Source organism: Emydura macquarii, unplaced genomic scaffold (genome assembly GCF_026122565.2).
Source record: "Emydura macquarii macquarii isolate MOO-44397 ecotype Brisbane River unplaced genomic scaffold, CSIRO-AGI_Emac_v2 contig_2438, whole genome shotgun sequence".
Lineage (NCBI taxonomy): Eukaryota > Metazoa > Chordata > Testudines > Chelidae > Emydura > Emydura macquarii.
The window spans coordinates 12,624-25,981 of NW_027132575.1; the positions used below are offsets into that span (position 1 = coordinate 12,624).

At 47.8% G+C, this 13,358-nt stretch overlaps 1 pseudogene; it reads right to left on the bottom strand.

Annotated features, from left to right (window-relative positions):
* Nucleotides 1-2,259: 2,259 nt before the first annotated feature.
* Nucleotides 2,260-10,782, bottom strand: LOC137162627 (butyrophilin subfamily 1 member A1-like; annotated as a pseudogene).
* Between the last annotated feature and the right edge of the window lie 2,576 nt (nucleotides 10,783-13,358).

Consider the following 13,358-nt stretch of genomic DNA (forward strand, 5'->3'; position numbering starts at 1 on the left):
CACTATAAGATTCACACCAGGCTACAAAAGAGCATGACCAGGTAGACCACAATACAGCAACACATGCTACTCTGGCTCTCTGTTAAAATGGTCTTTCAAAGCTTCCCTGAGCCATATAGCTCCGCGCTGATTTCTTCCTACAGCCTTTGTATCAGACTGTTAAAATTCAGCAGAGAGCTGCTCCACCTCCACTCTCCACGTTGGCAGAAACTTTCTCCTCTTTGTTTCACAGATGTTATGCAAAACACAGCAGGTAGCTATAACCATTGGGCTATTTTTTCACTAAGGTCCAATCTCGTAAGTAGACAGCACCAGGACCCTTCATGCAACCAAAGGCACATTCAACTGTCATCCTGCACCCTCTGAGCCTGTAGTTGAAGCATGCCTTGGTGCTGTTAAGGTGGCTGGTGTAAGACTTCAGGAGTCATGGAATGGAGGGATAGGAAATGTCTCCCAGGATCACTATTGGCATTTCAACATTCCCAATGGTAACCCACTGGTCGGGAAAGAAAATCCCTGATTGAAGCTTTCTGAACAATCCTATGTTCTTAAAGATGCACGTGTCATGCACATTTCCTGATCAGCCCACAGTGATGTTGATAAAGCGTCTTGCAAGCTCCTAAAGATGAATTATTGATTGATACAGCAGTGGTGATCCACCAGCACTTGCATCATCATATAAAAGTCGCCCTTTCTGTTGATGTATTCTGTGGCAAGGTGGACTGATGCTAAAATAGGGATATGCATGCCATCTATTGCCACCCCACAGTTTGGGAACCACATTGCTACAAATCTATTCAGTATGTCCTGCACATTGCCTACAGTCACAGCCCTGCAGTGCAGGAGGTGATGAATGACCCTGCATACTTCCACAACAACAGCATCTGCGGTGGATTTTCTGACTCCACTTCCTGACTGACCAGTAGCAATCTGGCATTGCAAGTTTCCACAGTGCAATCCCCACTCGCTTCTCAATTGTCAGCACTCTCATTTTGGTGTCCCTGCACTGGAGGGCTACAGCGAGTTCAGCGTGCAGTTCCAGGAATGTGGCCTTGTGCATCCAAAAGTTCTGCAGTCACTGCTCATCATCCCACACCTGTAGGACAATGCAATTCTACCAGTCAATGCTAGTTTCTTGGGCCCAGAACCAGTGCTCCACCATCTGCAGCTACTCTGTGAATGCCACCAACATCCTTGAACTGTTTCTATGTCCCACAGCAATCTAGCCTCTGAGGAATTATCATGTTCCCTGTGACTCCCCTTGCAGCTCTGCAAACACTGCAGGATCAGGTGCCCCGTGCTTGCAATGCTCATGACAATAGTGCGGAGCTGTGCAGGCTCCATGCATCTGTCAGAGATGGCAGGCAGTGAGGAGGGACGTGCAGGTTTGTGGGGATTTTGAAAGAGGCACAAAAGATCACGGGGTGCAGATGCAATCATGGGATGGAGAACGCTGCTGTATGGGCAGCTGAACCCCCTGCTCTTAGTCACCACCGAGTGACTCATTTCATCCCCTCAGGCATTGCAAAAGCTTCCCAAAACACCCTGCACTGGCTGGCGGTCAGTTGCACAGTGGAAGAACTATTCACAGAGCACTGCACGCCGCATCGATACCAGCGCTACTGCTGAGGACGTGCACTGCCGACACACGATCTGTATTGTGCATACACAAAAGGGACGTAATAACAGTGACAGCTGAATGCTGCTATAACTTAGTTCAACATAATTTTGTAATGTAGACGTAGCCTCAGTGTAGACAAGGTCACTGCTAACCTTTCCATTTTCATGATTTTGCCCATCTGCAGTTCCTACTCACCTTGCTGGGCGGGGAGGGGTGTGTGTGCATGCACAAACTGAGGGGCAGAACTGGGCCCTAAGAAACCCCCATGCCTCCTACATTGCACGCTGTTTTTCCTTCAAACAGCCAAGTTATGTATGTCAGGGATTCAAGTGCAGCTCACTGAGCCTGACATGGATGTTTCACCCTGAGCAATGCTGATCCCCATAGAATAGTTCAGAATCACATTCGACTGGGAATCCCTTCATGAGATTTGAAGGGGTGAGTGCACTTGACACTTCACATTTCAGACATGAAGTTATAATGTATTCAGTTCCTCCTTCAACCTCAGCCCAGCTCCTGTTGCCTGAAACTTTTCCAGACGTTGAATCAAAGCCCTTAATCCCTGTATCTTTGCTTTTGTTTTTAAATCTTACTACTTCTCTCTCTTACACATCAAACTCCCGCTCTTGTTACTTCACCTTTCGCTCTGTGTTGCCTCCAGAAGCAGTAACTGGCCAGGGCAATGAGAACAGCCAGGAGAGCCAGGATCACCCCAGAGCCACCATCCAAGGACTGACTCTTGGGAAAAACAGCTCTGCAAGAGAAAGAGAAAAAAGGTCATTGCCTTGGGAGCAAACACGTGCAGAATGAAAGCAGGATGCTGTGATTATGGTGACACTGTAAAAAGGGGAAATACACACTGAGATGTGGCTCCTTTGTGCTTTATTATTAAGCCAATGAATGTCCAGGCTTTAATCCTCTTACTGAACATGAATAATTCATGGGAGGTGCATGTTGGGGGAAGGGACAAGGGATTCTTGTGGTGTATTGAGAGGACTGTGTTGGAATTGCTCTTAGCCCCCCTCACCATGGGGCCTGGCACCTCTCTATGGCCCTGCCCCGGCTCCTCCTCTTCCCTCCGAGACCGAGTCACCCCCTGGCCAGGCTGGAAGCTGGACCCAGGCCATGGGGAGATCTGTCCAGGGCACCTGGGATGCTGTGAGGAGCCCCAGACCCTCCACCTGCCCTGGGAGGCGCATGCCAGAGGGGGGGACACAGTCTCGGGGCTGCTCTCAGGTCCCCCATCCCCCGACCATGGCACGTGAAGGGTCCAGGGCTCACCACAATGGCCCGGGTCCCTGGGCAGCTCTTACCATGGCCTGGATCCAGCTTCCATCATGGCCAGGTAGCAGAGACTTGGGGGAAGAGGAGCAGGGGTGAGGCCATGGAGAAGGCTGGGTCCCATGGTGAGCAGGAGGCTAATAGCAATTCCTGCACAGTCCTCTCAATACATCACAAGAACACAGGAGAATTCCTTCCCCCACCCCCACTGACAAGAATGAGGATTGCTGGGTGCTGAGCAGCACCATCCCATCCTGCAAAATCTGACCAGCACCATCCCATCCTGCAAACACCCTCAGCTCTTACTGGAGTCAAAGAGAACTGAAGTTGCAAAGGACTTTACAAGAAACACTCAGTATCTGGACAGTTCAGGCCAATAAATACTATCCACCAATGTTTGCACCATCTCAGTCTATCCACGTGCGGCTTGGACAGGCACTGACCTGCTATGGAAATCGCTGACTCCCTCTCCTGGTTGAGTCGGGGGTTCCTGACACAGCAGGACACTTTCTGGTTGGACTCCTCTGTTAGAACAATGGCAGCCTCTGTTTGAAACAGGCCATTGGCCTCTTGGGATATATTTACAGAGACTGATGGTAAGAGCTGCCCTTGGAGATCTCTCCACAGCACCTCGGGCTTTGGGAACCATCCAGATGATCGACACACAACCCGGATCCCTCTGTCCTGATGTCCCTCCATAGAGATGGCAGGAGCAGAGCCCAGACCTACAGAAGAAATAAATGAACTTGTGATGATATTGCAGTACCAGTAATAAGACAAATTATGACTTAAAAATATTCTTAATAAAGTAATAATAAAATGTGAGTCCACGACTGTGGTTGCTCAATTAATCTGGCCACATTCCTATTTAATATACAGTAGAATTAGCGCCAACTTGCTCCAGTTTAGTTAAACCAGTAGAAACTCCTGTGTGGACACTCTTAACTCAAGAGGGAACCGACTCAAGCTAAATAGATATAAGCCATTTCCAAATGTATTTAAGAGTGTCCACACAGGGGTTTGCACTAGTTTCTGGAAACCAGTGCAGATGTATATGTAGACAAGCCTTAAATTAATTCACTAACAAAAACACCTTGTTACAGGGGAGTTGAGGTTGCTTGGCAGAGCCTCGTATCCTTCCAGAGTGCAGAAGTTGGTAGCAGAAAACTGTCAGCTCTGAGAGCCGGGAAACACTCTCAGCAAAACAGAAACACAAACATTTGAACACAAGGACATGCAGGGCTAAGGGAACACCTCCCACACCAGAACACACTTGGGGGGCAGGAGGACGGGGGGGCACTGATGAGCTAAATTGAAATAAAATGATCTTAATCTGAAATTAGAGACTTGCAATTTGCCCAAAGGGTGAATTCAAACTGATTTTGTTATTGTGTTGCCAGGGGGAATGCTCAGAGAAGGCCTTAGGCTGTTTGAAAATTTCACACAGATGATGCTAGAGAGGTGAAACTTGCCACCATGGAGAGTGGAGAAGGGACGGGGTATTTGGAGCATTCCCTGTTCAGTGAATAAAGAGCAAAGGCCTCAGCCGAAGGCTCTCCCGGAAGGTGTGAGACTTTCAGGGCTTTGGAAAATAGGAAGAGGCTCCTGTCAGCCTCATATTCTCCCTTCCCATGTGTACCAGGTCTTGGGATTACCTTTCTGCCCCCTCCCTGCTCCGCACATGAGCCAAATTTGCAACCTTGGCCTCCTGGTGTGTCTGAGCTGCTCTCCAATGTGTGTGCTGGGATCTGGGCACCACTGCCTATCTATGGGGCTGTTCCCCCTGACACATATACAGACACTCACCAGGGCTGGGTTCAGAACTTGCCCTTCTGTGGGTGTTTGAGCTCCTCTTCCTACTCCCATCATCTGAGCTGGGAACTGGGGATTTTTGTTCCTCTAGGGGAGTCTGAATCCTTCTCCCTCCCCTTTCCCTCCCCCCTCCATGACAGGATCTGCAAAAGCTCTTCCCTACTGGGTGAGGAGCTGAGAATATCCCTGGATCTCTAGCACTGGGGAGGGGGAAGGGAACACCCTCTGCCATGAATGGAGCAGTTCACCCATCTCAGCTATTGTTTCAGGCTGTATCATCTCCATGGGCTGTTCTCATTCAACTGTGTCCATCACATTGAGATGAACGGGCTACTTCACACCTCACTAAGCCTCCTATTCCGGAGATGGATGTGTGGAGACCCTGCCCTCCATCTTCCCTCTTTCAGCATTCTCCTGTGCCAAGGGTCTGGAATAGATACAGGGATACAGCAAAGCAGTTGCTGATGGTTAATTCCATACAGTGTTTTAGGAGCACCAGCTCTGTTTCAGTTCAGATAGCAAAAACTTCTCTGTTTCAAAGATGATTCTTCTAAGTGCTCTAAAATCTTCAGGTATACCCAGATTGTTGTGACGTTTGCTGTGACTCATAGGAGTGTAGAGTTGGGATAGAGATGCAAATTTGGGGTTATATGAGCAAGGAATTCTCAAGATACAGACCCTGAAAAACACCCAGCATTTCATAAAGTTCAAAGCTTCTAGCAATTTTGAAATTTGAAACCCATCCTCAGCAGAAATCTGAGAACTAAGAGCATTTGGGAAAACAATCAGACTTTGTCAAGGTGGGTGGGTTTTTTTAGTTTTGTGGGTTTTGTTTTGTTTTTTTGAGACACATAATCTGTGTAGGACAGATAATTCAGAAAGTGCTGAAATGATATTTGATAAGAAAATAAAGTACACGTGAATGCTTGCTGAGAGGGGTGATCAGGGTGGAAGAGTGGATGGAAATGTACCGGTAGAGGGGTTTGGGTTTGGGTCTGCAGCAAGGATGTGGATGTTATGGGGAGGGAATGAGTGGTAGGAGAAGGAACAAGGAAGAGGGATTGGATGTCTCAGATAAAAGGGAGGGATTAGGGCCTTGGGAAGTGAGATGGGAGGGATTTGTTTGACAATCTGAGGGGTGGCAGTAAAAGCTGTGTATTTAAAGGCAGGAAGTCCTGTCAGCCCCAAATTTTCCCTTTACATGTGCTGGGATCTGGGGAAGCCCTCCCCTCTGCTGGAGTTTGAGACCCTCTTTCTACTCACTGTATGTCCAGGGATCTAGGGACCCTGCCCTTCTTGGGAAATCATGTGAGTTAGGATTAAGGGGCTGGGGTTGGGAGCAGAATGTGCTGTAAATTTACACATCTGAAATCCAGAAAATGAATAATTAAAATACACCTCACTCCTGTATGGGATTAGCGGGCTGGCCATGTTACGAGAGAATTGGGTTTGACACAGCTAGCAGCCATCCTGTGCCCTTAGCCTCCATCAGGACACCGCAGAGTCAGAAAACCTGGGCCTTGACTCACACAGACATGAATCTGTCCTTTCACTTTATCTATCCAAGGCAGTAAAAAAAGAACTGCAAACTGCAGTTTTACTGCCTTGGATAGATAAAGTGAAAGGACAGATTCATGAGAAGGTCGGGAGGAAGTGTGGAAAATTGACATTTTTAGGGTTGCCAACTTTGTAATTGCTGAACCAGAGTCCAAGGGTGGGAACAGGTGTTTTTACATGGTGGCATGGGTTCTGCCTAAGGGTTCTAGATGCCATTTGACCCTTCCACTCTCCATTGTGTAATGACACAGCTGACTAAGATTCATCTGAGAGTCTTTGGTTGTGGATCAATAGAGCTGAAATTGCTGATAACCAGGTCTAAACCTTAGACCTGCTATGGGACAGTGTCTCTGGTGAAAGAGGCTGCCCAGCCTGCACGAGCCAGAAAGGAGTTTCTTTGTCTCAGACCCTAAAAAAGGCAGATCGAAATATATCTGAATGTGCTGTCATTGTTACAGAGGGGAGAGACAGAGAGACCCTCTCTTTACCTTACACCAAGGGTGGTAATGTATCTATTCTTTCTGTATTCTGTACAGCATTGTAGCCTTGCTGCTTAATAGTCTTGGGTTAAATAATTCCATGTTAGCCAGTTATTGGGCAATCTGGAGTTATTAAATTCAGACACGTAACATGTCTGATCGAAGGAAAGAGGCGTACGTGGGTGTGTAGTCTGTGTCAGCAGAAGGGCACAGGGGTTTGCTTGCTGTGGGGTTTGTCGGCAGTGAGGGGGACTTCGAGAGCTGTCTGTGTGTTTGATGATGGGTATGTGAAAATATTGTGTTACATGGAATCCTGTGTGTAAGGGTGAATTGGCTGCTAACAGGGGTGACTGAGTTGTAATATTGAACAAGCGCGGGACAGTTTTTGGTGGGTACGATCAGTGTTAAATGGAGAACAGGTATAAGTAGCTCCTGTTCATCTCACCTCAGAACAAGTTTTCCCTTAGCACACAGAAGGTGTTTGACTCTGTGCTACTGTTATCATGGGCCCTATTCCCTGAGCGACATGCACTATCTGCACAGGCAGAGGGTGGGTACGTGTGCTGTCAATCTACAGGGTCATTGCTCAAAGAGGGCAGAGTTAAGGTTGTGTGTGTATGTATACCTTCACTCTCTATTTGCTGAGGTTTGAGTTTTGCTGAACTCTGAATTTTGGAAGGGCAGGAGATCGCACAGGGCAGCCTTAACTGTGTGTTAATTAAGATGTTTGTCGGTGAATAAAGAGACACGAGGTAGGACTATGAGAAGGTGCTGCTCTCAGTGTTGTGCTCCACAGATTTGGATTCCAGCATGTATCTGAACACCTCCAGATACATTCCCTGTGTTCAATGTAACTGTACTGACTGGAGCAGAGTGGCAGAGCTGTCTCTGTGACATGCGGAGACATGCAGGTGTAGCTTCAGGGATCAATCATGCCTCATTTCAGCGCTGAGTTGTGTAGACTGCAGTAACATTTTGCATGTCAGGGGTGGTTTGTGTGGAGTAGGCTCAGTGTTTGAGTGTAGATCAATTGTTTGCTATACCTGACCTGAACCTCATGTCACAGATACAGAACTAGCTGCACCTCTGTCCACTTTCTAGTCTCTCTGGTAACACCTTCAGCTGTCAGAACTCCTGCCTTTACTTCTCCTAGGAGGGAGTTCTTCAACTGTCCTGCTCTTAGACCAGGCTCTGATCTACAGCACCCTGTGGGTGCTAGACACGAGTAGAGATCAGTCCCAACTGGTGACATCAGTGTGGGAAGAATCGGTATTATTTGGCCCCAGGTGTGCACAAAAGCGGTTGTAATAACCACATGTTAATAACATCTAACTTTTTAGGAGTGTTTGCGGATCTCATTAACCCCTTGCTCAAAAGACCTCAGATTTGGGCTGCTGTCCCTACCCCAGACTCCAACAAATCACAGCAACTTTCAAGACAATTTGTGTAAGTGTGTGGATTTTAGAACACTTAGAAAATCTGATCGTTAATCAGTAAACTAGAATCAACCTTAACCAGAGCAGAAAAATCGAGTGACTCCCTGACTCCATTTATTATCCTATTTAAGTGGTCAAAGCATCAGAACAAGTTACTGACCTGCCACCTTCAATTCCAATAAAGCTTCTTCAAAAGAGATACCGGACTGAAAAAAACATTTATATTGTCCCTCGTCTGAGGGCCGGATGTCATGTATTCTCAGGGAAACACTCCCATTGGTGATGTCGTCTTTCAAGAGCTCAGTTCTTCTTCGATATTCCGGCATTTGGTCTCCATACAGATCCTGCCCATCATGGTACAGGTGCACGAATGAAGAGAACTGGGATCGGAACCATCTCAGCTCCATGCTCTGAGCATTCATCCTGGGGGAGAGGTGGCAGGGCAGGACAGCCTCCCCTCCTACTGAGGCGGTGATTGGATGATCAGGTCCTGTCACTATAAAATATGCTGTGAAATGTAGCATGAAAAATGGAAATTAAATTGGCGAGGGGCTGCGGGTGGAATTAATTCAGCTGTAAGACACACAGTAAGAGAGCGCCCTGCGTTAGAAGTGAACATATCCATGCTGTGCCTAGTCATGTCTGTGAGTGCAGAGAGTCACTGGCTTGGGATAACTGAACTTCTGAACCCTTCATGGTCTGCTCAGGGATTGGCCCCTCAGGCCTCCAGTCATCACCTCTCTCTGGGCAGGGACCCACGTCCCTCTCCCTCCACACTGGGGTTTTAGGCGTGCAGCCTCCTTGCAGTTCACTGTGGTTTTCCCAGCAGGCCTGACCACTGCGCTTTGCTTTCTCTGCCAGGGTTAACTCCCCAGCAGTTATCAGTAACAAAAAAGCTCTTCAACAGCAAAGAACATTTAAGGACAAAAGCCTGACAAGAGAAAAGTTACCATAAACCAATCAAAGGTCTGAACGTGTTACACTTATGCCAAAGGATTCTCATCTGGCACATGAGACTCTTTGGGAAGGTTTAAAGTCTTTCAGACGCTTCTCTCAGGATTTGCCCTCTTGATTAATGGGTCCTGTCAGTTTGTAGCCAAAGATCCCAGGCTTCTGGTCAGTTTAAATTATGAGTTTATACCAAAAATCTTTGTTTTCTTTGGCTTCTGGGACCTGGTCTGAACTAGTTTAAGCAATTTCCCCTAGGAGTGGTACTTATCTAAAACTATTACCTGTCCCAGAAGTAATTACCCTCCATAGTTTGTAGATCCTTGAGAAGATGAGGCAACCCTCCTCCATGGCATAAATAACAATCCCGAGCCCACACAGCTACATATAGCACATCTAGATACTCATTATAAAGGGGGTACAAAAAACCCACTGAACATTCATGTTAATTCAATAGTCCTCAAAATACCACATGTGGCTGCAGTGTCTGTCACCCAGACTTCACAGGTGAATGTTAGACACTGTCCCTAGTATCTCTCAATAGGGCTCAAAACCTCTCAGGGGCACTCTGGGTATAGGATGGATTTTCAGATATATAGTGGATATGTCTATATAGAGAGATTTTCGGGATATAGTGGATTTCTATATATAGGGGCCTGGATATGTCTATATATCTCTGATACACGGGGGGTTCTCAGATACACCGAGGGGCCTCCCCGATGGGTGTAGGATGGTGTAGGAGTTGCAAGGTGTAACGATGTGAAAATAGATCATCATCATTACGCAGGTGAAGTCAGAGGTCAGATAATGGAGAGGGAGAAGGAGGCAGATAGAAAAGTGCAGGGGGCAGAGAACCGGCCATTGTGGAACTGCACAGAATGGGGGGCCTCTGGGCAGAGACTCAGCATGGAGAATGACAGAAAGAGCTGGTTAAATTAGCAGACTGGAAACCACAGCAGGAGGGAACCAAAATGCCCAAGTAGGTGTGGAGGCAGTCCTAGAGGTGGAGAGGTATACAGCACAGAATAAGAAGCCAGCAATATCCTCACATCCTCATTGTGAGATGAGGTCTAGCTTTCAGTCTAATCAGATGTGCCTAGTGCATTATGAATGACTTGTGGGGTTTTGTTTCATAACCAAAAAAGTCGGGGGATTCATCATTTGTTTGTGGCTGAAGACTCTGATCTGCGACTTGAATGGTGCGGCAGTGCAGTGTATAGGAATTGGATAGTGGCCCTTTAAATAGTTTGTGAGCCCTGTAGTGGTGCTCAACATGTTCTATGTCTTAGGTGCCTCCAGTCAGAGCAGCTGTGTGTGTTTAGCTAGGCCTGACAACGTTGTGTATAGATAGCAAACATGGTTCCTGGGGACCCAGCTGTGCCCTGTGGTGTCTCCACGTGGCAGGTTGCTGTGTAAAGAGCAAAGCCACAGCAGGCGGGTGGAGCAGAGGCGGGTTATCAGACCAGGCCGTGATGCGAGGGGGACGGTGATGACCAGCAATAGCAACGGGCAGCAAACCCAGCGAGGGGCCGGAGCTCCTACCTGACGCCAGCCTGTGAGCCTGCAGAGCGAGGCAGAGAGCGAGGTAGCCGGGCAGAGCGGAGCTCACTGTGCAGCCGGGGGAGAATGAGGGAACCTTCCCCCTCATCGCAGCTTGGCCTGGGGAAGAGGAGAAATAACAAACCAGACGGCGAGTGAGTGTGACGCAGGGACAGGGACACGGGCAGTGGGGAGGGGGAAACAAGCCTCACTGCTGCCGAACACACACCGGCAGGGAAGGGATTTCACCCATCGGCCTCGGAGCTGGTTTGATGTCGTTGTGGCTAAAACCCCAGAGCTGCCGGCAGCCGTTCCACACCATGCGCACACCACGGCTGGCACCTGTGGGGCTGTCTGCTCTGTTAAGACTGTAAGAAACTCTCCAGGGCAGGGACGGTCTCTGACTATTGGGGTGTCCAGTTCTGGGCACGATAAGGCTCCCATCTTTTCTGGGACATTTAGGCGCTACCATAACACAAATGAATACATAAATGAAAAAGAGACGTATTAAGGAAAACAAGCCCACGCAGGCAAGGCCCTTGAGTGTGGTAGGAATGGCCACTGATTGCTGTGGGGAAAGCAGCTCCATCTCCCAGCCACTCCTGTCCCCGGTGAGGGCTCTCTGGGGATCTTGTTATGAGCGGATCAGTCCCTGGCCCTGTGAGGTTGTATGATCGAACTACAACAATGTATAACATTGTTGCTACCACTGTTATACAATTAGAACAAAACATATACAAAGTATGTCATATAAGGTATCAATGGAAAAATGACAATCTATGAAATAGAATTATCCTGTTTGTATGCACGTGTCATGTTTGTATCTAAAGTTATGAATATTAACTGTAAACCTGTATTTCAAATGTGTTTGCTCCTGGGTAACACCCACAAGCTAGTTTGCATACAGTCCAACTAGCCCATTGGGAATGGACTATGCAAGTTAATGGCCCATTAAAGGACATTAAATAGACCATAGAAGAAGCCTGTCCCCACCCAATGGGCCTTCCTGTGAGGTGTTATCCAGAATATGGACAATGGCTGCTCCCATGACTTAACAAGGCATGCAAGGTCATGTGACTTGCTCATGTGACCCTGGACTCCATCTTGTGACTATAAAATTCCACAAGCTAAGGCTAAAAGCATCCACTCACATAGGAGAAGGTGTATTCAGCAGCTTTACCATCTGCATTTGGTCTTCATTTCCTGCTTCATTTCTCTGGACCGGATTTTTAACAAAGAATCTCTGAACAAGGACTGGTGATGCCCAAACTGTTTGGGTAATTTCCGGAGACTTTGTAAATTAGCAGTTTATTCCTCCATTGCTACAAACGTGATCCATGAACTTGGCAATGATTGTATGTGATTCTTTGACCATTTTAACTCTCTTCTTTCTTTAGCCTATGACATACCTTTAGATATTGGCAGCGGTGTGATTATTGGGTAAGAGCTGAGTTATATCTGGGCCTGGCTGTGTGGCTGAGCTCTTGGGATTGAAAGAACTCTTTGTTTGATGAAATTGGTTCTAAATAACCACTCATCATAAAGTCAAGGGCTGGGATATTAAGGAGACTGCTTTTCTGACTTCTTGTTAACCAGGGTAATCAGGCAGAGTTTATTTACTTTTATTGCTGTCTTAGTGTATTTTATGGAAGAATAACCCCCAGTCTGGGGAGAGGGGGCTGCCCCATTTCTCAGCAGTTTTCCCTGAATCTGGTATCCTCAGCTGTGACCCACTGAGGCACGGTGACAGACCCCAGATATTTTACATGTGACTGAGTGATCCTCCCTCATTGCCCCCAGCAGCGGTGCAATGTTAGGGATGATTCTGATCAGAGTCACCACGTCTCTGTGTCCCCTGGGATCTGCAACATTTAAACCACTCTCAGAGACAAAGAACTTTAGACCTTATCCACATGGGCCATTCATGCCACTATAGACTGTGGTGCCCTTCCAGACAGTCCAGCAGCTCCTCTGGGAGGACCATTCTAGTGAATAACCTCACAGCTTAGCGTGCTGGGCTGCCCTTCGCCTTTCTGAACAAGCCCCTTCTCTGCTTCCAGGTCGCATGCATCAACATAACAACATCCAAAGTAAGGGCTACTTAACGAGGTGCAGATGTAATTACTGACCTGCCCCTGCAAAATCCCCTCCCCCCAGCCCTCACCCACACATCCCACTGCCCAAACTCCTGCCCACCAACTGCTCAGTGGAGACCAATGCAGCATGTAAAGCAAGAGCCCCCACTGCCAGACCCTGCTGCCCACATCATCATGACAGCCACTCACTGCTCAGAGCACCCTAGGAATCAAACAGGGAACTTTGCAACAGGTTTCATAGGCACAGGGGAAGTAAGATGGAAAATGACCTACTATTGCTACGCGCTCCCAAGGTTCGGAAGGAACCCAGAGGATGACTTTTCAAAACAGTGGGGGAAGTATTTGGTCACTGCTGCCATGGAGACTAATTAAGACCAGCAACTACTTGTTAGTTTCCTCAGCTCCCCAGTTCCTGCATCTGAAGTGTGACAACCCTCAAGGATGGGCCCATGATGAGCTTCTTAATGCCTGGCTAATCTGAGAGGGCAGAACTGCAGGAGAAAGGAGGAAATGTTTGGAGACCCCTGACAGCCTCTCGGAAGAGATCCAAGACCAGAGAGGACTGGAAGGGTGCCCTGCTTGTGGAGAA